At 40.6% G+C, this 14,570-nt stretch overlaps 1 protein-coding gene across 3 annotated transcripts in view; it reads right to left on the bottom strand.

The window, feature by feature from the left end:
* Nucleotides 1–14,570, bottom strand: part of IGF2BP3 (insulin like growth factor 2 mRNA binding protein 3) — a 153,533-nt gene that overhangs the window by 136,400 nt on the left and 2,563 nt on the right. The window lies entirely within an intron of this gene.

Here is a 14,570-nt window from a genome sequence, read left to right as displayed (position 1 = left end):
AGTTCACAACTAGATACAGATCTTTAGGGATCCTAAAACCTATACATCTAGATATAAAGTACAAAGTCTTATTCACAACACACAACTCATTCTACAAAGAAACGTGAAACCTTTCTATGTGTGTATGAGACATTAATCATGGGATTATGCGAGAATAATTACCTTTTATTTTCAATTGCCATATGTAAACATACAAGCTTATTAATATGAGACAACACCACTTAGGTGTCAGATACTCCAAGGAATCCTTTACAAACATCAGTTAATTCCCAACAACCTTGTGCAATAGGTTTTACTGCCCCTATTTATAGATAAACTGAGAGGCTCGGAAAGTTTAATCAGTTTGCCCAGGATCACAGAGCTGAGCAAGGATTCCAACTGAGGTCTTGGTGATTCCAAGCAAGATGTCACTGGCCCTCCCCACTGTTGTGCTTTACTGCGGCCCCTCATTTTGCTTAACAGTATGTGCACACAGAAAGGTCTCATTTTTCTCCAATGGTTCATTCTGTCATTTGATGCCTTAATAAAAATCAAATACCAGGTGCTTTAATCATCGCTACTCAGGACTATCTTGTCATACATAACCTAAAAAAGGTAGTAACAACAACACTGGCTCAGACAGCCTTACTAAGGGTTCCTAGTCCTATCATGATTTACCCTAATTACCCCATCAGAAGGCTAAAAACAGCCCTAAATCCCATGGAATGTGCTGGGGCAGTTGTTCTCACAAAGCACTTCAGAGGTAAAAGCATTTATAGATGATCTCCGGTGAGCAGAACCTAACATTAACCTAGGCATCAAGTCTTGCATAATGATCCCAAATAACCAACTGAGCCCCTAAAGTTAAACACATCAAAAATTAAATAATGGTCGCTCCTCGAGCACACAGACTGCTCTCAGCACTCCTGTAGGCTCAGTCTCCATCACTACGCTGCCTCACACTTGAGCCTCTCTAATCCCAAACAGCTTGTAGTTCCCCTACACAAACCAAGATATTTCACACTTACATGCCTTGGCTCCTGCTGTCCCTCCTGCCTCTTCCATCTCCACTGGACACAGTTAGCCTCTGTCTACCTTAACGTCTCTCCCTGAACCTGTCTCTGGCTGGCTGTACCAATACCCAGCTAAGCCTAATACCCCCCACAATTCTGGGGTATACCATATATACCCCGTGACATATTTACACCTTCTCTTTACCTGCAGAGGTATTCATCCACCCTCTGCCATAGTGAATCACTGCTGGTGTCCAAGACAAAAATATCACCCAGGCATTGAAACAACAAAGCAAAAGCTACTATGTTCCATGTACTTTTTTCTTCAGAACAAGTATCTTACTCTTCTTTCTAGCCCCTGAAACCCAGCACTGCACTAACCACGAGCCCAAGTGCTCAATCTATGCTTGTTAAACTAAAAATTTGCAGAAGCTGCGGCACCTGGGTGGCTCAGTCAGTTGAGCATCTTGACTTTGGCTCAGGTCATGATCTCACAGTTTGTGAGTTAGAGCCCCGCATCAGGCTTGCTGATGTGATGCCAGCACAGAGCCAGCTTCAGATCTTCTGTCCCCCACCCCTCTCTGCCCCTTCCCCTCTTGCACTCTTTCTCTCTCAAAAATAAATAAATCTTCAAAAAAAAAAAAAACAACCATTTGTAGAAGCCACGGGAAATAAACTCATTTCTGAATCTCAAAAGAAAAATGCAGAAATAGGTCAACTAGGGGCGCCTGGGTGGAGTCGGTTGCACATCGGACTCTTGATTTGAGCTCAGGTCATGATCTCACAGTTCCTGAGATGGAGCCCCCAATGGGCTTCTCATTGACAGCAGGGATCCTGCTTGGGATTCCCTCCCTCTCCCTCTGCGCTTCCCCCACTCACATGCTCACACTCTCATGCATACTCTCTCTCAAAATAAACATAAAAGAAAGGTATTCTAGCACCCAAAAATACTAAAATTACATTAAAATTTAAATTCTAAACCACACTTATCTCAAAAAAATATATCAACACAAGAGCCTCTGTATTTTTGCAAAAGCAACTGTTTTTAATTTTTTCCTAATGTTTGTTTATTTTTGAGAGAGAGAAAGAGACAGAGCACAAGCGGGGGAGGGGTAGAGAGGGAGATTCAGAATCTGAAGGAGGCCCCAGGCTCTGAGCTGTCAGCACAGAGCCCAACGTGGGATTCGAACCCACCAACCGTGAGATCATGACCTGAGCTGAAGTCGGACGCTTAACCGACTGAGCCACCCAGGAGCCCCTGACTGTTTTTACAACAGACATTTGGGAATCACAGGGGAGAACACAATCATTTCTTGAACAGCTTTACCATCACAGGTTCTTTATTTGCTAATTCATTATATTTGACGCACAATGTTACATTAGCTTCAGGTGTACAACATAGTAATTCAACTAGTCTATACATTATGCTCTGCTCACAAGCACAGCCATCATCGCTCACCATACAAGGCTATCAGAGCACCATGGACTACATTCTCTGTGTTGTACCTTTCATCCTCATCCCATGACTTATTCCACAGCTGAAAGCCATCACAGGTGTTTATGGTCTGTTTTCTGTTTTGTTTGACAGAGGTGGGGAAGAGAGGGGGGGAGAGGGGGAGAGGGGGAGCGGGGGAGGGGGGAGGGGGGAGGGGGGATATGAATCTTAAGCAGGCTCCACACTCAGTGTGGAGCCAGACACAGGGCTAAATACCAGGACCCTGGGATCAAGACCTGAGCTGAAATCAAGAGTGGGACACTTCTCCCTCTCTCTCTCTGCCCCTCCCCCGTTCATGCTCTGTCTCTCTCTGTCTCAAAAATAAACAAACATTAAAATAAAAAAAAAATTGAAATGGGACAAAAAAAAAAAAGAGCGGGACACTTAACCCACTGAGCCACCCAGATGCCCCATCATCATAGGTTCTTTCCATCAAGCTCTCCAATCATCATCTGCCCAGCTAGTGTGGCAAGATGAGTAGCACTTGGTTTTGGAAACTAATTTTTAATCAAAATTTTCCTCAAAATAGGTCTTAGTCAAGTTCTCACAGATTATTAGTCTCTGAGGTAAAACCCAAACTTCAAAATGCTATGGTTCTAAGTCTAGGAGAACATAAACCCTAGGTGTTCAAGCTACAAGCTGTCACAACTTAATCCTCATAACTTTTACCTTAATTTTTACAAACATTGGGCTCTGTGCTAGCTGGCCACCCGGAGCTTGCTTGGGAGTTTCTCTCTGCCCCTCCCTGACTTGCTCTCTGTCTCACTCAAATACATAAATAAACTTTAAAAAATGTTTATCAACACATACATAGAAGAATTTCTGTAAAATAATAAACCAAATTGCCAGCTGGAAGACCTGGGAAATACATGGAGATGGAGAGGATTGAAAAACAAGTCTTTTCACATTTTATTTCATGTGTTCTGAATTAATTTGAATGTATACACATGTAAAAATTCAAGCTGTTAATATTGTGTCTAGGTTACACCGTGATTTTTTTTTAAAAAGGTCATACATCACCAAAAACCATAAAATACCTAGGAAGAAATCTAACCAAAGAGGTGAAAAATCTATACGCTGAAAACTATAGAAGGCTTATGAAAGAACTGAAGATACAAAAAAATGGAAAAAGATTCCATGCTCCTGGATAGGAAGAATATTGTTAAAATGTCAGTATTACCCAAGGCAATCTACATACTCAATGCAATCCCTGTCAAAAGAACACCAGCATTCTTCACAGAGCTAGAACAAATAATCCTAAAATTTTTATGGAACCAGAAAAGACCCCAAATAGCCAAAGCAATCGTGAGAAAAAAAGCCAAAGCAGGAGGCATCACAATCCTGGACTTCAAGCTATACTACAAAGCTGTAATCATCAAGACAGTATGGTACTGGCACAAAAACAGACACTCAGATCAATGGAACAGAATAGAGAACCCAGACATGGACCCACAAACATATAGCCAACTAATCTTCGACAAGGCAGGAAAGAATATCCAATGGAATAAAGACAGTCTCTTCAGCAAGCGGTGCTGGGAAATCTGGACAGCGACATTCAGAAGAATGAACCTGGACCACTTTTTACACCATACACAAAAATAAACTCAAAATGGATGAAAGACCTAAATGTAAGACAGGAAGCCATCAAAATCCTCGAGTAGAAAGCAGGCAAAAATTTCTTTGATCTTGGCTACAGCAACCACTTATTCAACACGTCTCTGAAGGCAAGGGAAACAAAAGCAAAAATGAACTACTGGGACCCCATCAAAATAAAAAGCTTCTGCACAGCAAAGGAAACAATCAGCAAAACTAAAAGGAAACCGACAGAATGGGAGAAGATATTTGCAAACAACATATCGCATAAAGGGTTAGTATCCAAAATCTATAAAGAACTTATCAAACTCAACACCCAAAAAACAAATAATCCAGTGAAGAAATGAGCAAAAGACATGAATAGACACTTCTCCAAGAAAGACATCCAGATGGCCAACTGACACATGAAAAAACGATCATCACTCCTCATCAGGGAAATACAAATCAAAACCACAACGAGATACCACCCTACACCTGTCAGAATGGCTCAGGCAAACTGATGGCTCGGAGCCTGGAGCCTGTTTCCGATTCTGTGTCTCCCTCTCTCTCTGCCCCTCCCCCGTTCATGCTCTCTCTCTCTCTCTGTCCCAAAAATAAATAAAAAACGTTGAAAAAAAATTAAAAAAAAAAAAGAGAATGGCTCAGGCAACAACAGATGTTGGCAAGGATGTGGAGAAAGAGCATCTTTTGCATTGCTGGTAGGAACGCAAGCTCGTGCAGCCACTCTGGAAAACAGAATGTAGGTTCCTCAAAAAACTAAAAACAGAACTATCCTACGACCCAGCAACTGCACTACTAGGTATTTATCCAAGGGACACAGGGATGCTGTTTAGAAGGGGCACATGCACCCGAATGTTTATAGCAGCACTATCGACAACAGCCAAAGTATGGAAAGAGCCCAAATGTCCACCGATGGATGAATGGATAAAGATGTGGTGTGTGTATATATATATATATACATATATATATGTATATATATATATATATGTATATATACACAATGAAGTATTACTCGGCAAGCAAAAAGAATGAAATCTTGCCATTTGCAACTACGTGGATGGAACTGGAGGGTATTATGCTAAGTGAAATGAGTCAGAGGAAGACAATCATATGACTTCACTCATATGAGGACTTTAAAAGACAAAACAGATGAACATAAGGGAAGAGAAACAAAAATAATATAAAAATAGGGAGGGGGACAAAACAGAAGAGACTCATAAATATGGAGAACTGAGGGTTACTAGAGGGGTTGTGGGAGGGGGGATGGGCTAAATGGGTAAGGGGTACTAAGGAATCTACTCCTGAAGTCATTGTTGCACTAAATGCTAACTAATTTGGATGTAAATTTAAAAATAAATAAATAAAACTAAGTAGTAAAAAAATAAAATGCTCCTCCATTTGCAAAAAAAAAAAAAAACCCCAGTAACACACAACTCACAGATTTCTACTTACATTTCTACTTACATGAATCCACATTCAAAATTAGAACAAAAGTTTTTCTTATTTCTGTTATCACTAATTATAATCTACATCCAGCATTCGTATTTGAATCTCAAGTGGAAAAATACAACATCAACCACTGAGGTTACTACTGAATGATAATGTACATTGAAGCTTTAAACATTGTCCCCAAGATCTTATCAGGCATCCTTTACTATTATTCTAACCTCCCCAAGCTTCAATTTCCTCGTCCTTAATCATCAACATGCATTTAAACTTTTTTTTTTTTTTTAACGTTTATTTATTTCTGAGAGAAAGAGTGTGAGCTGGGGAGGGACAGAGAGAGGGGGAGACATGGCATCTGAAACAGGCTCCAGGCTCTGAGCTGTCAGCACAGAGCCCAATGCAGGGCTCAAACCCACAAACCACAAGATGATGACCTGAGCTGAAGCTGGCCGAGCTGAAGTTTAATCAACTGAGCCACCCAAGCACCCCTCAACATCATGCATTTAGAACATGGAGTTGGGATTCAAACCCAGATCTTAGACCTCATGTCCCACATTCTTCTGGCGATGCCCTTCAGTTCACCAAGGGCACATGGTAAAAGCATCAAGGCTCCTAATCAGAAAGTTCCAGCACAATTCCTCCCCCCCGTCTCCTAATTCTTAACAATATCCCAAGTTTAAACAACTTCCTTCTGCAAGCCAGATCCTACTAAACTTGGTGAAGAGCTGGAACAACCAGGCACCATGGACGCCATTCCGGACACGTCTACCTCTTTTGCAATCTAAAACATACCCCAGGAGTCACGATCACATGGCTGCAACAAAGCCATGGCATCTACCTCCTCATGCCCTCTGTTCTACTCTCATACCTCATTGGGCCCTCCTCCAACTTCTCTGCAGTTCATTTATATCAAGATGAAGCTGCTAAAAAAAATTAAAAAAAAAAAAATACCTTCAAGGAAGAAGCAGTTCCTCTTTCCATCTTGAAACAGGACACCCAGATGTTTTTACTCTATAGTAAGCCCCAGATTCCAGAATACCTATACTTGTCTTTTTCCTACAGGAAGACAATAAATCAACCCTTCAAAGAAGCCAAACAAGATTTCTTTTTTCTTCAGAGAAAGTAAGAAAACAGGACATCTCTGCTCCAACATGCCACTGCAAACATGAGCAAGTTGCTGTGTAAGCCACTTTGAGGATTTGACAACTTAAATGAGAGGAATGAAGGCAGGACAGAGTCAAAGGATGTGGAAAATGGGTTCCACTAATTACCTGCAGTGCCCTGGGCAAGTCACTTCTCTCAAATCTTTATGGAGAATCCTTTGGTAGAATAACTAATACCACTAAAAAATCTATCGTGCTATCTCATTTTCATTGGTTTTCCTTTCTTAAAATAGAAGGTATTGGACACATTCTGAAAGTAGTACTTTACTGATCAAATGACTTGCATAAACCAAGTCTTAAAAAGCATTAATCAGGGGTGCCTGGGTGGCTCAGTCAGTTGAGAGTCCGACTCTTTATTTTGTTCGGCTAAAACCATAATCTCACGGTTCATGGATTCAAGCCCTGTATCAGGCTCTGCACTGACAAGTGCAGAACCAGGTTGGGATTCTATGTCTCCCTCTCTCTCTGCCCCTCCCACCCCTCCCTCTCTCAAAAATAAATACACATTTTAAAAAGTTAATCAGATCAAGTCATCTGTCTCCAATCAACTGATCTAACACATCACCTGGTTTTGGTGACTTCTGTGGCCAAAACCAGGATTCACAATTTGAGGAGAAAGCTGCTTTACTAAGGACCGGGTTTTTAAATAAGCGAAAATGAGGCAATTTAGGGTACTTTATACAAAAGGTTTCTTGTATTTCTTATAGCTAAAATTGTATGAATAAAATGGAAGGAATGCTTTACTTATTCAGCATCCTAAAATAACAAAATGATTCAAGTATTTTAAACTCAGCCCATGATATCCATAAATGTTTTGGCCAATAGTTTCAACCCTGCTTGTCAAATCAAGTCTTTTTGTTTTTGTTTTTAAAGTTTTTATTTTAATTCCAATTAGTTAACCTCCTCAAATCAAGTCTTTAGAAAACCACAGAGAAACACTGGACTTGGTCTATGCTGCCTTGGAACCTAAGCAGGCTTCACAGAATTTTCCAAATGCATATTAATAAAAAGTAGAATGGGTTATCTAGAAAGTGAGCTCAGTCACCACAACTGTTGAAACAGATGCCAGAGAGTAGGTCAACTCAAACAAACAAGTCCTGTCCACGGGCAAGAGGATCTACTAAACTTAGGACTCTTCCATCTCTAGCAAGTTATAAATATAACATGATCAGAGTCGTTTCTGGAAAGTTAAAAAATTAAGATAATGACTTCTGAAAGAAAGGCTACAGTCCAGGTTGCTCCAAAATTTGTAAATCACTCTCCATCTACCTACTGCCCAACGAGAAGACAGAGACTTAATACCAATCCCACTCACATTCATCCATCCAAATCACAAACTCTCACTGATATTCCACAGTGTTGATTACACCTTCCTAGCCACAGGCTTTCTCCAAGAATCTCTCTCCCAGAAGCAGTTCACTCTGCTTGCTTTCCTCTACCTTACTGGCCTCCCTCATTCTCCTTTGCTGGTCTCTCCTCCCTCCTAAAGCCCCATACTCAGTCCCTTAGTAATCTTGTCCAATTCTAGGATATTAAATATCACAAGCTAATAACACCTCTAATTTTCACCTCCAATTCCTACGCTCGATTGATATATTCAACTACCTGACTTCTTCACTTAAATTTCTAACCAGCATTAGAGACATAATATGCCAAAAATGAAGCTCTTGATTTCTACCCAAGAATTTGCTCCTTCCCCAATACTCTCCATTGTGGTAAATGACACCACTCTCCATCTAGCTTTTCTGACCTCCCCACCCCCGCGGAAAAAAAAAAAAAAAAAAGGTTTTTATTGAGAGATTTTTTAAGTTTATTTAGAGAGAGAGAGAGAGAGAGAGAGAGAGAGCACAAGCTGGGAGAGGCAGAGAGTCAGAGAAAAAGAATCCCAAGCAGGCTCTGCACTGACAGCAAATAGCTTGACGCAGGACTCAAACTCACTAATCAATAGTGAGATCACAACCTGAGCCAAAACCAAGAGTTGGATGCTTAATCAACTGAGCCACCCAGGCACCCTGACCAAAAAATCTTATCATGCTTTACTTTTCTCAAAGCTTTCATCTAATCTATCAGCAGATCCTCATAACTGTTTCTTTCAAAATACACACTGACCACTATTCATTACCTCCAAAGCTAATATCATCATCTCTTGCCAAAATATTACAATGGAAACTGGTTCCCCATTTCTAGTGCTAAATGCAATTTTCAGATATTTTAGGTTCCCACCACTTTGAAGCCACTACTCCTCCCCTCCTCTCATGTATGGAAAACAATCTACAAAGACAGTCACACCATCAATTCCTTCCCCTCTGTACATTCATACCACTCTACCATCAAGAGATGGAGACTACTTCCATATCCCCCTTGAATCTGTGCTGGCCTTGTGACTTGCTTTGGTCGACAGAATGGGATAGAATAATGTGCCAATTCTGGGCCTAGCCTTTAGGAGGCCTAGCAGTTTCTACTCTCACTTGGCAGCTAAGGGCTACTACCAAGCGTTCAGGTATCTTGTGGGGAAAAGTCATGTAGACCAGCACGAAGAGGCCAGCCATGTTAATGAAGCCTCCTTAGACATTTTAGACCAGCTCAATGACCTAAATGACCTAAATGACCCAAAATGACACCACATGGAACAGAAACTATCGCCAAGCAGACCCAGAGAATCATGAGGAAAAATAAGTCGTTTTGAGTCACTAAGTTTTGGGGTAGTTTGTTATGCAGCAAGAGATAACTGGAAACACCAAGATAGCAGTGGAATCAACTTCTAAACAACGAAGTGATAATGCCAGCTATCCTAAGGACTTAAGCCTCTCTTAACTTAGAGAGATCCACTTGGGGGGGGGGGGACTGACTGGCTCAGTTGGTGGAATGTGTGACTCTTGATCTCAGGATTTTAAGTTGGAGCCCCACACTGGGTATAAATTAAATCTTTACAAGAAATTTCTAGTTCGATTAGATTTCTCAAAGAATCCATGTATAATAACTTCAAACTACCTCCTAATCAAATTAAATGGTTTCAAGATACCTCTCTGCAATGCATAATTTATGTACTATGTATTCCCCTTCAGGGCAAGAAAATCCACATACTATATTAATGTTTACAACTGTGTTTATTTACCAATACTTGCCCAACAGCAGTTTCAGACCGCGATAAATTACACCCTCAGTTTTAATAGAGCACTGAAAAGTATTTGCCACCAGCTTTCAAGCAAAACCCTGGCGATTCACGCCAATTTTTTAAACATCAGATTTATGGGGCAGAGTTCTAACTAAAACGCCAATCCTATCCCTTGGTCACTGCTACCACACTGCCACCTCCTGTCTTGTGACTCTAGAAGCTTGAATCAGAGGCAACAGTTAATAAAGGAAACTTGGCTAAGAATAGCACAGCCTTTCTCCATCCTCCCAGACTAAACCAACTGCCAAAGTTGGTGGATACATAAATCATATAATAAAAAATAGATAGATCCTACAATTCAAAAATTAGTCACCGCTAGGAAAGTTTAGATCTCAACACTGTTAAAAACAATTACAAAGAGTTGCTTCAAATATATATCCAGGTGGTTCAACAGCTTCACTTTAATACAAAATCCACGACCTATAACAACACATTAACTGCAATGGTATGGCTCACAAAAGGATTTCAAAATATGACAAAGATTATTTCCCTCTTGCTGACTGCCCTAAAGGGGTACACACGCAAAAGTGACTGAGCTACCAATCAACAGCAAATACAAGCTCCTTACAGGGAAAACCTCATATCTAGTTCCAAAAGGTATTTTTAAGCCTTAGCTGGTAACTCATTTCAAGCAGAACAGCAAACCTCAGAACTATGCCCCGTTAGTTTATTATAGTGGCATTTGGCATGGACAGAGAATGTAAGTGATCACACAAATAAATCAAAAGGAAAGCCAGAAACAGAAGCCAAGATTCTCAATTCCCACTGGCTCCAGGCACATGTCATGTTTCCATGTCTTCCTTGTTACTGTGGACAGCCACACAGAAGCTACTTATCAACATTCACTTATATGTTTTAATTCTAATAATGCCAAAGTAAGAAATCTTTTACTCTCCCTCAAGCTGTACTGAGGAAACAACATGAAATCAAGAAAAATCTTGTTGGCTACTATCACTTAAGCAGTCATGCACTACTGACCTTAAACTGAGCACTCCCAAGACACTGCTTATGATTCTTTACCAGCCATGAAGAGTTTCCTAACATTCAGAACCCCACATCTCTGTAAGAGAAATCTAACTCACAATATTCACCTGTATGAAACTAATAAGCAAGGACCAACACAACTGTTCATGCCTACGTTCAAATGTTCAGCATTAAAGAACAAGCTTTTGGGGCACTCTGATTTTGGCTGGGGTCATGATCTCACAGTTTATGAGTTCGAGTCCCACACTGGGCTCTGTGCTGATGGTGCAGATCCTGCTTGGGATTCTGTCTCCCTCTCTCTCTCTCTGCCTTTCCCCTGCTTGTGCTCTGTCTCTCAAAATAAAATAAATAAAAACTTTTAAAGAATTAAATTAGAAAGCAACTTTTCTTGGCCCGAGACAACAGGATCATATGCCCTAGCTAATGTACACAATGCACACCATCCCAGTGGTTAAAATGCAGCACTAGCTTTTAAATAGCCATTCAAAGTAAGATACATTTAAAACTCCAGTAACTTTTTTTTACTATGTCTCTTTGGGGAGCCTGGGTGGCTCAACAGTCGGTTAAGCGTCTGATTTTGGCTCAGGTCATGATCTCACGATTCAGGAGTTCGAGCGTCCGCACCAGGCTCTGTACTGACAGCTCAGAGCCTGGAGCCTGCTTTGGAGTCTGTGTCTCCCTCTCTCTCTTCCCCTCCCCTACTCGTATTGTCTCCAAAAAATAAAAAAATAAATCATTAAAAAAAGTTTATACTATGTCTATCTAATTTACATGTTAACCTCAAGATTGTAATATGGAAATAAGTTGTTCACTTCATTTTCATTTTTTAAGGAAACAAAAAACACCGACATGTGAGCTGAAACACCAGTCTGGTTTAATGGATCCTTCCTGGAAAAAATATTAACTATAATATCCTACTATTTTTTATCCTTTATTCACATATATTTTGCCTTCACATAATCTTAATACTGACAGCTAAATCATAAGTTTAAGCTATAAAAAACCAAAAATGTGAAAAATTTTCATAACTTAAAAAAGTCATCACAAACCAACTAAAACTACCATCCTCTCTGTTCTAAGAGTGTCAGAAACTTTCCTATTCCCTCTCCCAGGCCCAACAGCCCACAATATAAAAAAGGAAATCGGTTCGATTTACATCACAGATGGGCACCTATGAAGTCCCACAAGATACCAGTGGTTCTTCCAATCCAAGAGAGCTACAGTCTTCAAAGTCACACAATTTTTACACCCACCCTTATCCAACAAGGCAGAGCGGGGAGGAGGGAGTGTTTAGGATTATACCTCAGAGGGAAGCCAAGTATTCATGTGCTAGAGCTTTTATTTTAGAAATCAAAAGCGCAACACTATCACAGATACTCAGTGCAATTTTCTCTTCATTCTGGACACGGGGCTCTCAAACTCTGTGAAATAGTGCTATAATCCTCCACAACTGAGGGATATCTGAATGCAGCAAAGCAACATTCCTTCCACATTCCCTGGAGACTTCAGTAAATCAGGAGCTAAGCTTGGTCAGAACCATACTCAACAGTGCCCCTTCCTGAAAGGTTCCTTACCCAGCTCAGCTCCCAGTCAGAGTTGGGCCAGCACGTCAAAGCTTCAAATTGCCTCCTGGGCCTTGTTTAGTTGCTGCAAGCCCATTCATCCATCTCAGAGTGCTGCCATAAGCATTCTTCAGCACCAGGCTCCCAACATGCCTTGCACAGCAGGTATAAAGGTCACTACTGCACATGTGGGTGTGCCTGCCTCAGATGCCCACATGGTGATGGGATGGAATGCAAGCGCTGCTCAGCACAAAGAACTCCACCCAGAAGTCCAGCAGGCTCACTTGGCAAGGACTGGTCTGTAGCATTCAACGAACGGTCACCAGTACAACTGCTTGACCCTTATAGGGGCTAAGCATGACTCACCAGGGTGTCTTCTCAGCCCTCTCCCAAAGCCTTTTCAGACAGGGGAACAGTCCAGATAAGGGAAACTGTATCACAGTTCCAAGGTTCAGTTACAAGACTGTAATACAGATTTCCAGCAAATTTCCCTCAGAAAAAGAAACCTCTACTTTTGTTTTTCACCATCTCAACACTAGAAAAGGACTTACTTGATTGTTCCCCCTATCTGTAAATAGTTGTCTCCAATGTACTCATTCCTACTTGCTACTAACATAGTTATTTAAAATCCTGAGCATTTTAGGGGTGCCTGGGTGGCTCAGTCAGTTAAGCGTCCAACTTTGGCTCAGGTCATGGTCTCACAGTTCCTGAGTTGGAGCCCTGCATCTGGCTCTCTGCTGTCAGTGTGGAGCCTACTAAGGATTCTCTGCCTCTGCCTCTCTCACAAATGTTAAAACATTTTTAAAAAATACTGAGTATTTTAAGGTAAGCCAAAATAAAGCCTGAAATTTTAATCTACGTTGTTAATGAAACGAAAAAGCATCCATTGATATAAATACTTGCTGCCACTGGTGGCATTTTACCTTATATGCTTTCCTAAGAGGAACCCCTGTCTGTTATAAAGTAACAAGTACGTTTTTTAGGTTGGGCAAAAGTCTTTAAGAATAAAACAGGCTGTTACCAGATGTTTTTAATTTAATTCACTACATATGGGGAGAAATTCACACCAGGCTAGAAAAGAAAATCAGGAGAGCAAAGCTAAGTAATCTGCATTTACATGCAGGTCCATAAATTGTATCTGAAAAATGCCAGACATTTAACGTTTAAATTTAGAAACTCTCAAATGCTCAAATGCCAGTCCGACACAACCATTTGCCTCTTTTTTATTCAACATTTGAAGAAAATTAGGACACACAGGCTAAACATGAAACCAATTAGAATTTGCAGAATGTACTTACATTTTTTTCCTTAGGTATACAATTTAGACTATGTCTTTAAATTTTTTAAGGAGATAGGACTTTACCCTCAATTTTCTAATTCCTATTAAAGAGAAATCAATTTAGATACTTTTCAGTACCCTTCTATTGTTTTAGAAACTTTTAACAAAGAATACCCCTCTATATGTGAAATAACTTGACCCCACCAAAATTCCCAACTAGAACTAAACCTATCTCATCCAACAAATGTCTTTTCAACTGTCCTAATGAAAATTAAGTACATGAACAAGAGAAATCCACAAAATTCCAGCTAACAAAAAACAAGGTTTGTAAAAATGCTTTACCTGAAAGAGAGCTCAATATAGAAATAAGCAGATGATGACATTTTATACAGCCATCTCTCTCTGCAGAGCACCAGAGAAATGCACAGCAAACCTCTCCTGCCCTCCAGCACACACACTCTCCTGTATCCAACCAGACACATGCAGTCCTAGTTTATTTAGATTAACTTTCAGCTTATTGCTTAGCCCAGGTTTAGAAGCGGGGAGAATGGGAGGAGAAAAGCAGAAACTCTAACCTCACCTTGTAAAACCCAGAAAAGCACAAGCTAAACCCAGCACCAGTTAGGGAGCAGTGCCTTTCCAGTTAGCGACAGAGGGAGAATCTGGCCTGCTCTTGAGAAAGAAGCCATTTCTTCAAAATACTCCAGAGGTTAAAACAGTCTCCAAACGTTTTGTAAAGTGACACACTACACATGCTCTCCAAAAAGTGCAATCCCAGTTCGTAAGTAGTACAGATCTTTAGTCTTCGCTCTCTTGGTGGTTATTTCTAAGCAAAAATATTGTGCGGGGGGGGGGGGGGGGGAGGGGGCGGGAAACAAAAG

Source organism: Herpailurus yagouaroundi, unplaced genomic scaffold (assembly GCF_014898765.1).
Source record: "Herpailurus yagouaroundi ecotype Mexico unplaced genomic scaffold, PumYag 100, whole genome shotgun sequence".
NCBI classification, from domain to species: domain Eukaryota; kingdom Metazoa; phylum Chordata; class Mammalia; order Carnivora; family Felidae; genus Herpailurus; species Herpailurus yagouaroundi.
Note: the sequence above shows the minus strand (reverse complement) of the source record. Positions and strands in the feature narration are given on the sequence as shown.